The sequence below is a fragment of the Pundamilia nyererei genome, unplaced genomic scaffold (genome assembly GCF_000239375.1).
Source record: "Pundamilia nyererei isolate P.nyererei 1_Seehausen unplaced genomic scaffold, PunNye1.0 scaffold00097, whole genome shotgun sequence".
NCBI lineage: Eukaryota > Metazoa > Chordata > Actinopteri > Cichliformes > Cichlidae > Pundamilia > Pundamilia nyererei.
The window spans coordinates 1,437,310-1,447,011 of NW_005187498.1; the positions used below are offsets into that span (position 1 = coordinate 1,437,310).

At 40.2% G+C, this 9,702-nt stretch overlaps 1 protein-coding gene across 6 annotated transcripts in view; it reads left to right on the forward strand.

Moving 5' to 3' along the window:
• Nucleotides 1-964: 964 nt before the first annotated feature.
• The window catches only part of arhgap32b (Rho GTPase activating protein 32b), a 118,697-nt gene continuing 109,959 nt past the window's right edge, over nucleotides 965-9,702 (forward strand). For all 6 annotated transcript variants that reach the window (XM_013912678.1, XM_013912680.1, XM_013912681.1 and 3 more), the window contains exon 1: nucleotides 965-1,493. The gene's annotated coding sequence lies outside the window, so the exon portion shown is untranslated. The remainder of the gene's footprint in view (nucleotides 1,494-9,702) is intronic.

The following is a 9,702-nucleotide window of genomic DNA, read 5'->3' on the forward strand; positions in this document are numbered from 1 at the left end:
TTAACTAAGAGCTTCATAACCGGAGGCAGTGTTTCATCAGCTGAAACGTTTTCAGATGTATGCAGCTCTTCTTTAAAACGTAGAATTTTCTCCACCCATATTTCCTCGAGAGGTTTTGTCTTTTCCCCTGCCACCACTGTAATTAAGAACACGTTCTCGAGGATTTGCCTGGTTAAATGGCAGTTACATTGACTCAGTGCATGCAGTCCACCTTGTGGTACAAATTTGCATGTTATGAAATACTTTTATATTCTCTCTCCTATGAGTTTGTGTGTGCCGGAGAAAATTAAATATATCACAGAAGATTCAATAGTAATGTGAAATATAGTTCTCTGTCATGATTTTGGAGTAACAGAAGACAAGAGTACTGAGGCATTGTTGTATTTGAGAACAACTTTTTTTTTTACTGGCAAATATAAAAGACAGACATGTAGATGCTGAATCGGCTTCCTGTAGCTAATAAAAGTCTCCTCCTATGGGCATGTTTCCACATCTATGTGGCCTTCCTCTGTTACTTGGGTATGACTCCTTTTTTAGAGCCTTCTAGGTGCCATAATATGGAATCAGACTGGCACATGGAAACCAAAAGATGTTGACCATTACAGTTGGGAACAATACTATTTATGTGACATGACCCCTGTCTGACTTGTTAGGATGCTTATTCGAGCACAAAGATAATATTCATCTCATTGACAGGCTTTTGTTCAGTTAATTCAGACACAGACACGGAGCATTCTGGATATGTTGAATAGATGTATTGGTGTCTGCCTGGTTATGTGGCATTTTAAAAGTCTGAACGAGGTTTATATTGGAATATCGATTCTTTTAATATGGTGCTGCAGGTTTATTCAACCAGCGAAACACTTATCAGCTAAGCTATAGTGTCATCCTTACACCATCACGGAGCATCACGGCGAATCCTGTGTCCTATTTTCTCATGCTTTGGGGTTGGACATTTCCGACAGCCGGTGAAGGCAGCACAGAGAAAGCGCCGCTCCTCCGCTCCAGCCAGTATCGCTCCACTCCGAGGTGTGCACGCGGAGGAGAGGGTTTCTTTTTGTACAAGTTTTCTTCTGGAAATACCGTCCTGTGACTGGAGGGAATGGGGAATTGACCATACTCGGGCTTCCAGCGGGAATGAAAACTGTGAGGAAGATAGCGGTGATCGTTTTTTTCCCTCCAGAGGAGAAACAGTAAGTGACAGACTGAAAGGGCTCGTGCGCCTTGCTGTCCCGGGGGAGTCTTTTTTTGTTTAGTGTTAACCCAACTAACTGTGATCACGGCCACTGGCGCGCTCTCCTCGAGGCCGGGGACTCGCTCAATGATATCCTCCAAATACTTAGTGTCTGACGTGTATGAGTGTGTCCGGTTAAGCTGCGATGAGGAGGGAATTTAACAGCGGTGAAGCTCCAGACGTAGACGGCGAGAGCTAAGCTCCCCTCGCCAGCCAGTCAGCGGTGGTCAGGGACCGCAGACCACAACCACAAAACCAGGTACTTTTAGTACATTCATGCTACATGCTCGCACTACGTGCTTTGCTCGCCTTTTTACCCCTCTAGATAACGTTATTTAGAGCCGCAGTGCTGATGAGACGGTGGCGATGGTGGTGTCTGAAGGGGGGATTCGGGCACAGCGCGAATAATGTCTCGCCAGCTAAGCGAGGCTTGCGTGGAGTTGCTAAGTCCCCCTAGTTGTACAAATTATATTGAAAATCTAGTTGGAAAAAGGGGCAGATTAACAGCGCTTTGCTTTAATTGTGTGCTCCACGCTCAGGATGTTAAGAACAAGAGAATTTCGGGTGTATTTGTGATATTTTGTTCTGTTCGGCTCTACAATTTCCGAACTTAAAAAGAGTTAATCACTTTCACCGGTATGAGAGTTGGATTAAACACAGACTGTGTGGCGTTTTCTGAACCAGGTGATGCCGCATTCACCTGGACCTGTGTCTGTTTGTGTATGCTAACATTAAACTGCTCTTTTTTTTTTGTATAGAGATATATCTGATATTTCACGTTTACTACCGTACAGTACTGCAGTTCATTGCAATCTCTTTTTGGGTGTTTTATTGCCCGTACAAATGCACTGCTTCTATCAGTAAGAAGGAGTTGGCCCTGTTTCTTTGCATTTGGTATTCTCTTTTAAAATGATTTCGTTTCAAATGTTGAATCTTAAATTAGATGTCATCCATATGGGAGTGTCTGAAAGCTTCCTATTCCCTCACATGTTATTTGATCCACAGTTCCCATGGTCTTCTGATGCTTCATGCCTTGTATTAGATTACAGTTTAATCAGACATGTATTGAAGCCTTCGCTTTTTTTTAAAATCAGGCAAACCAATTTAAAACACAGAGGACTGTACACATAACATCATCTCATTCATCACAGCTGTACATCGCTGCCACATTCAGGAACTAAATGCCTTGCTGAAGGGCACTTGGAGTTAAGTTTCTGGGGAAGATTTTGTTTTGTAATTGTCTCCCTTGTGCAACATTTCTCAGTTTGCATGGATGATTAGTGGGAGCAGCATGCCTGTGAAACCTATCACGTTTGAGCCTGCACCGTGATTGGGCTGGAACAGTTTACAAGCTATGGTTTGTTAAGTATTTTGCTGTCAGGGTCACGGTTCAGTGCAGCGAGAAAACATGACTGCAGCAGTTCCATTCCCCCCCCCCCTCGGTGTGTATTTATGAGAACAAACACTGAGTTCTTAAATACATTTCGGTGACGACTGGCATTTCCAGCATGTCGGTGCTTGATGTCTTTTCTGGTCTAACCCTTTGCTCTAGTTCAGTATCTTTTATATCAAGAAATAACCCCACTTGTCTCACGGTGGCTCCTTACATTTTTGCAACTTTACCCTCAGCTGCAGTCAATTTCCTTTTACTGCAGGAGCAGCTGACCAAATAAACCCATTGTAAGGTTGACTAACCTTTTTCTTTATTATATACATGTTCTGTTCAATTCATTTTTAAAAAATCTAGTAATGTAAAGACCCTGCAATAATACAAAGAAAATGACAACAACCAGGTGACCCTCTATAAGCAAACACTTGGCGACAGTGTTGGGACATGTAGCTGTGATAAAATAATGTTAATTGTTGGGAACAAACTTGTGTTTAACAGAAATATGAGACATAGATAGAATTAGTTCCATCTATGTTATGAAAGAATAGAAAAGGTTCGTGATGATGAGTAGTGCTGCATCTCGACAGTCATTTGGTTAGAACAGAATTAGACATGTTAGTTAGGTTGATGCAGAGTGTAGGAGGAGTAGCTGTAGTTTTTGTTTTTTAAATATAGAATATCATTGGTTATTGATACTTGGGATGCAGCGAACAGGATTTATGAAGGACTTGTATTTTTACATTAAAGAATTGCCCTGTTGTGCAGCTATCCTTATGACTCTGCGTTATTGCACCTGCTCTGTGTTCTACATTGTAATCAGTCCAGTTCTGGCCTCCTAAAATATCCTGTCCTCCTAAAACACATTTGAATTTCAGTGGCCAGTTTTTACCTGGACAATTGAAGGATATATAAAAGTCACTTGGCTGAAAAATGTTTGCCGATTCTAACAGAAATATTCTTGCTAGCTCAAAATGAGTTATGCGTGACAGATTATAGGCTAACAAGTAATTTGCAACAGTTTAAATGCAAACAATCATTTATTTTTTGTTTTTTTGGCAAATACTGGAAATCAGTTTTTGGCACATCATCTGACAGCAGTACACATCAGAATATTAGGAGTAGGAAATGTTAATGGAAACTTAAGCAACAGTGTTTCCAAACACGAACTGGACACAGTTGAAGGCTCAAAAACACGAGCGCATTGGTGAAACGACGGGTCTGAGAAATTTGTCAGGGTGGAGATATTTTTGGCTATTTAAAGTCCAACAAAGAAGCAGGGAAGCATTCACTGCAAACACTATGAAAAGGATGTTTCCACGACAGCAGTAATACTAAAAATCATTTTTTAAAATCATTTGAAGTGTTGCCATCATCAACAGTGCATATTTAACCGTTCATCTGCAAAACGCAAGACTTTAATGTCCCAGACTCTTTCTCTGTACGACAAAAAAATGAACAGACAGTGACGTCACAAATTGCGTTATTGTAAAAGACACCAGGCCAGAAAGATAAGTTGCCTGATTAAAGTAACCAACTTGTTACGAACTCCCTGGTCATGAACCTTTCCCTCAGCCAACTCTTTTCCAGCAGTACAAAGTGTAGAGAGATGGCTGAATAGCTGTGTCGTACTTCGGTTTTGTGGTCAAGTCGCACATCTGATCCAAATATGACTCTCGCTGCCCTTTCATTGAGACAGCACTGCTCTTCTTGTGGCTTAAAAAAAAAAAAAGACAGATCTGTTCCTTTATCTTGTGGCATAAGTGGACCATAACTAAAGAAGTTTAGTATAGATTTTTTTTTGTACTTCTATTTTATTTATTTACAACTGACAACAAAAAAGACAACCCTGCATCACTTTCTTCTTTCATCACGTCACAGGACTGTTGTTAACTGAACCCAGTAGGAAGCGGTGTTACTTTTGTTTGCTGCACCCTTTAAAAGATAAATGTTATAATTATTGAGCTGTGACTGTGCAAAAACGACTCTAGAAGAGTTAAAGAATAACAATATGGAGCTGGAAATTAACATATTAAGTCTGGTTTTATAGAATAGTTCTGGATCAGTTTAGTGAGCCTGCACAGGTATTCAGCGTTAAGACAACAGTTTTAATATCCAATAGCGATTGGCTGAAATGTACACACAGTGTGGAAACAGAGTGGACAGAGGCTTGCTTGTAACTTAGGCATGCAAAACTCACCATGCAATGAGTCTGGTGTCATTCTTTTGCAATAAAGTGCAGCTGTCAAAAAGCATGGGTGGATGCATAGTTTTCATGTCATAGGGTCATTATGACACGGCAGAAGTGGGATAATCATAGTAAATCATGTCATCATTTGTGAGTAATTTAGGGTTAAAGATTTGGGTTTTGCTCTATTCAATGAATTGTTTTACTTCACTTTTGGAATGATAGCTGTGATATTGAGATTTGGAACAGGATTCCTGTACAGCAATGTTATCATTGTAGCTTGAATAAGTGTTGTGTTCACAGCTGACAGGATTAAAGCCAGATTCAAGCTCATGAGAAAATCTACAGCCATACCCCCAAAAAAGGAAGAGATCATATGTTACTCATCAAATGACTCTTAGGTTTTATTCAGACAAAGCTATCTATAGACTCCATGAATATACCACAGTTATTTCTGTGTAACCCTCTTCAAGTGAAGCTCTTCCACTCTGGGATGCGTTTTTCTTGGTTATTACTGCAAACGGTCTCATTTCAGTTTGGTGTCACAGGGAGTTGTTTGTTGATGAATTCCTAAGCTTTTTATCAGGCCGTATTAGGATGAGGAGGGGTTGGATTAGTCCTTTGTGAAATGGTGAAATGTCAGGCTTCAGAACTGTTTCGGCTTTGTGTCATTTTTTATAACAAGACTGTTCACATGACCAAGATGAAATACTAGATAAGTAATTGCTCTCCAAACCAAACATGACTTGGAACTGTGGTGTTTCAGTTAGTTTCTGTTTTAAATAAGATCTTAATGAAACTGTGTCGTCAGCTTTTTTTTATTTACTGCGTGTTTGTTGGTGAAGCACTCTGTTATGTCACACCAGGTATCATGGTGGGTGAGATGGCTGTACCAGCCATTTTACAGGTGGATTGTCAGACTATCCCAAATATCTTCAATCAAATTCTTATAGCGCTGTGCAGTATGACGTAGCACTTGTATCATGATTTTTTTTTAAGGTTCTATTAGGAGTAAATAAAAATAAATTCAGTGTCTTTTATGTACCGTATTTTCTGCACTATAAGGCGCATTTAAAATCCTTTAATTTTCTCAAAAATCGACGGTGCACCTTATAATCTTCCTTATAAGCCTTATGTTTGTATTCTGGTTGTGCTAACTGACCTCGAACCGATTTTATGTGCTACACGGCGCTCAAGAATCTGTCAAAAATGTTTTAGTACGACTTTGGTAAGCTACGAAGCCGCACCGCTTGATGGATTGTTGGAGCATTACGACTACCATAGACAGGAGCCTCACGGACTCGGAGTAATCTGGGTCCTACACTCCGCCCACTTCATGTCCCAAAAACAAACAAACACTGCAGCATCACTGAGAGTTAAAAACTGTCTAAATTCTTTCATATTTAATAAAATGACCAGCTTTGCTGCTTTGCCAGGTGTAACGATTACGTTTAACATCCAGGCATCCATGAAAACAGAATTTAGTAAATTTAACGGAGTTAGAAGTTAGCAGGAAGTTAGCTCGCTAGCTTCCACCTAAACATGATATAGCATGTTCTGACTGAGAGATTTCTGAAAAAATTCAAACATACAGCTCTGCTATCACTCCCAACATAAATGAAGACAGAAAACTAAACAGCAGTGACGTTTGTAGAGTTACTGAAGTTGGGCTAGCTGGTATATAATGATGTGCTACGTGATCGCTAGCGACACAGCTATGTTAGCATAACATAAACACAGTGAAGCTGGAGGATGAACGCTAACTTCTCGATGGTTAGAGACAAATGCAATCGCATGGCAGGATGCTGTAAACGGACCAAACTTCAGCCAGGAGAACAACTGAGATAATCCATCCACAATATGAGGTTAGTCATTAATATACTGCAACAACATGGGAATAGAGCAGCTGCGAGAGAATTGAACATTAATGAATCAATGGTACAGAAGTGGAGGAAGGAAGAAGAATGAGTTGAGTATAGTTTGACTTATCTGACTGCTTGTTGCGCCTAATAATCCGGTGCACCTTATGGTCTGAAAAATACCTTGGCTAAATCTTATTTTGAAAGATTTTCATCACGTATTGTATACAGAAAGGAAATGGTAAAGCAATGTGAAGTTTATCCAAACAGTAAATGCATGTTAAAACGATCAAGTCTTAAACAAAGTCGACCTGTATGCAGTGCCGTCTGGTTTGAGACACAATAGTTAAAGAAACGAACCAAAACTCAAAGGACACTGACTGTCCTCGTCCTCCTGTTATGCAACCAGCTGCTTTCTTTTGTTGTCTTCCCGAGTACGTGAAACCTCCTTCACCCTGAAAGGTCTCCTTGTTTGTCTCAGTCCTCGACAGCCACGCACAAACACAAAGCCAGACGTGGCCTCTGACCCCAGGCACAGATACTGACGCACTGTGCGGGGCTGTGTCCATTATTATTCCTTTCTGTATGTTCATTAATGATGCAATATGCATACACTGCTGTCCTTGGGCCCTGTCCCACAAATACATGGGGCCGCAGGCTCTCTTGTTCTTAGTGTGGATAAAGCATCTTGCGCCAAGCTCGCTGCACACTCACAGTCCTCTGAGGATGCTGTGACATTCCCAGAGGAGATTCCATTCCCCCGTAAACAATCCTGGCATTGACACAGGCGCTGATTAGCAAGTTGCCAGGGTGTTTCCACAATGGCCCAGCAGAAGATAATGAGATCGGATCTGGAAACTAAAGTTCTCATTCAGGAGTTTGTTGGCAACCAGTTGTGTGAAGCAACAGTCTTAGGAAAAGTGTAGAAACTCAGCAGATCGTTCTGGGAAGCACTGGAAGCTGTCAGCGATTTGACTCGGATATTTTTCTGTCAGCAGTTGGTGTCAGTTGCTGGGGAAAGGTGGTGGTGAAAGTAGAGTGCCACTGTTCTGTGAGCAGGATAAAAACCTGTACCTTCTATTTCTGAATTACTCTTGAAGGAAAGATTGCAGCAAAAAACTGAGCCCGTAGAACAATGTTTTACAATTTGTGTATATATAATGATCGTAGTGTATGTATACATGTCTTGTCTGTACCCTGAGTGCCACCCATTGTGTCAGATACATTGTAACTAATAAATGTTATTCTTGACTAGCAGCCCAGAAAAACGTCCTCCTGAATATTTTCTGTAAGCTTGTGTTTTCGCATATTCAAGGTGAGGAAGATTGTTCCTGCATTAAACTATTTTTTTCTATGTTTTAATCACATTTTATTTAGAGGAATGAACTTTAAATCTAACGGCAGTTTTTCGTGTCACAAAGTTATTCCAGTTTCTTTGTCATAACGTAGCCTCGTGTCTATATGTGCTTGGCTCTTCTTGTTTTGTTCATACTGAAGTGTGGATAATAACCAGAGTTCAGCAGAGTTAACCTCGGCCCTTAAAATCAACCTCCCCCAAACTTTTAAGGTCATGTATCACAGCACTTAGGGTCAGTACTTCATTTGTATAAACAAGGAGCCCTCATAAACACTTAAACTACTAACTTTTGATTGGATGAAAGAAACCAGTTCTCCGTTTTTAGATTTGACATTTGATGAGCTCTATAATAATGATGCAGTATGGTAAAAGCACAAAAACAGCCAGGCAACGATGCAATGGAAACAAACAGCAAGACTTAGTGAGATTCAGAGTGTTTGTTTTAATTCCAGGCTGCAAATATCTCTCAAAACTATGAAATGTTGTTGATTGAGCATTTTCTGATGCATAAACGGTAAGAAGTTTAATAATAATTTACCAATGTGTTACAAGTGAGTAAAAACTTCTTACTCAACCACAATAAAATTCACTGAAAATATTGTTAGATAGAAAAATATCATTTTGCATGTTAATATAAAAGTTTTTAGGAAAAATGAAAATTTGTTTCACAGTCACTTTCATACGTCACCACAGTAATTTTAGGTCTTCATACTGTCTGTGTGCAGCCGCTGTGCACGGCTCTGCGTTCTATTTTGTCTACTTTACTGGCAGATCGTGCAAAAAGCATGGTGGTGTGAATGTAAAACCTTTGTCACTGTCTGACATCTCATTAACGGGAGCAGAACAAGACTTTTCACAGAAAGTTTCTGACATATCTGGAGTTGTATAACTTCAAATCCACCCTTTGAGTTTTCACAGTACATTATAACTACAAGAACATGTTAAGCCCTAGCTCTATAACTGCTGACAGCTAACAAAAATTAGCTGTCAGTAGTTTGGTGATTTCATTCAGCGTGGAGGGCACGTTTGTTACTTGCCATTCTAACTCTGCCGTGCCGTCAGAGGCGAAGCATTTCAATGAGAGCTCAGCTGTACGCTAACTTTGTAAAACAATTCAACAACCCCGCTCTCTATGCAGCGACTGGTCAGGTGTGCAGTGCTGTGAAACCAGACAGGGTGTGAATTTCATCAGGGCGACGATTCTTTGATGAGACGGTGTCAAGTGTGCACCGTTGTCACTCAGTTCAGTTCGGTCTTATTTACACAGCACCAAATTACAACAGTTTCCTCGAGGTGCTTTGTGTTGTAAAGTGAAGAAACTGTAATAATATAGTAATTGAGATCCCTAAAATTTATAAGACTGTTGAGCCTATCCCCTAAGATCTTTCAGTGCCATTAGACGTGCTGGAGGAAGTTAAAGGCAGAAAAATAACTTTATATTAGCTGTAAGGTAAGAACTCTAAAAACTGATGAGTATTGCAGGTTGTTCAACTGTGCTGTTTAAAAAGGTTTAGTCTGTTATGATTGTTGGAGTAGAAGAGAAGAAATTAAAGAGACACATTCCTTCCTTGTTGCACTTGTAGGCAACAAGTTGCTAAGCACTTACAGTGACTGCACTCTGAGATCCTGAAATTAAAAATGTCAGTGTTTGTTTTTAATGGAAGACTTGTGTCTAGG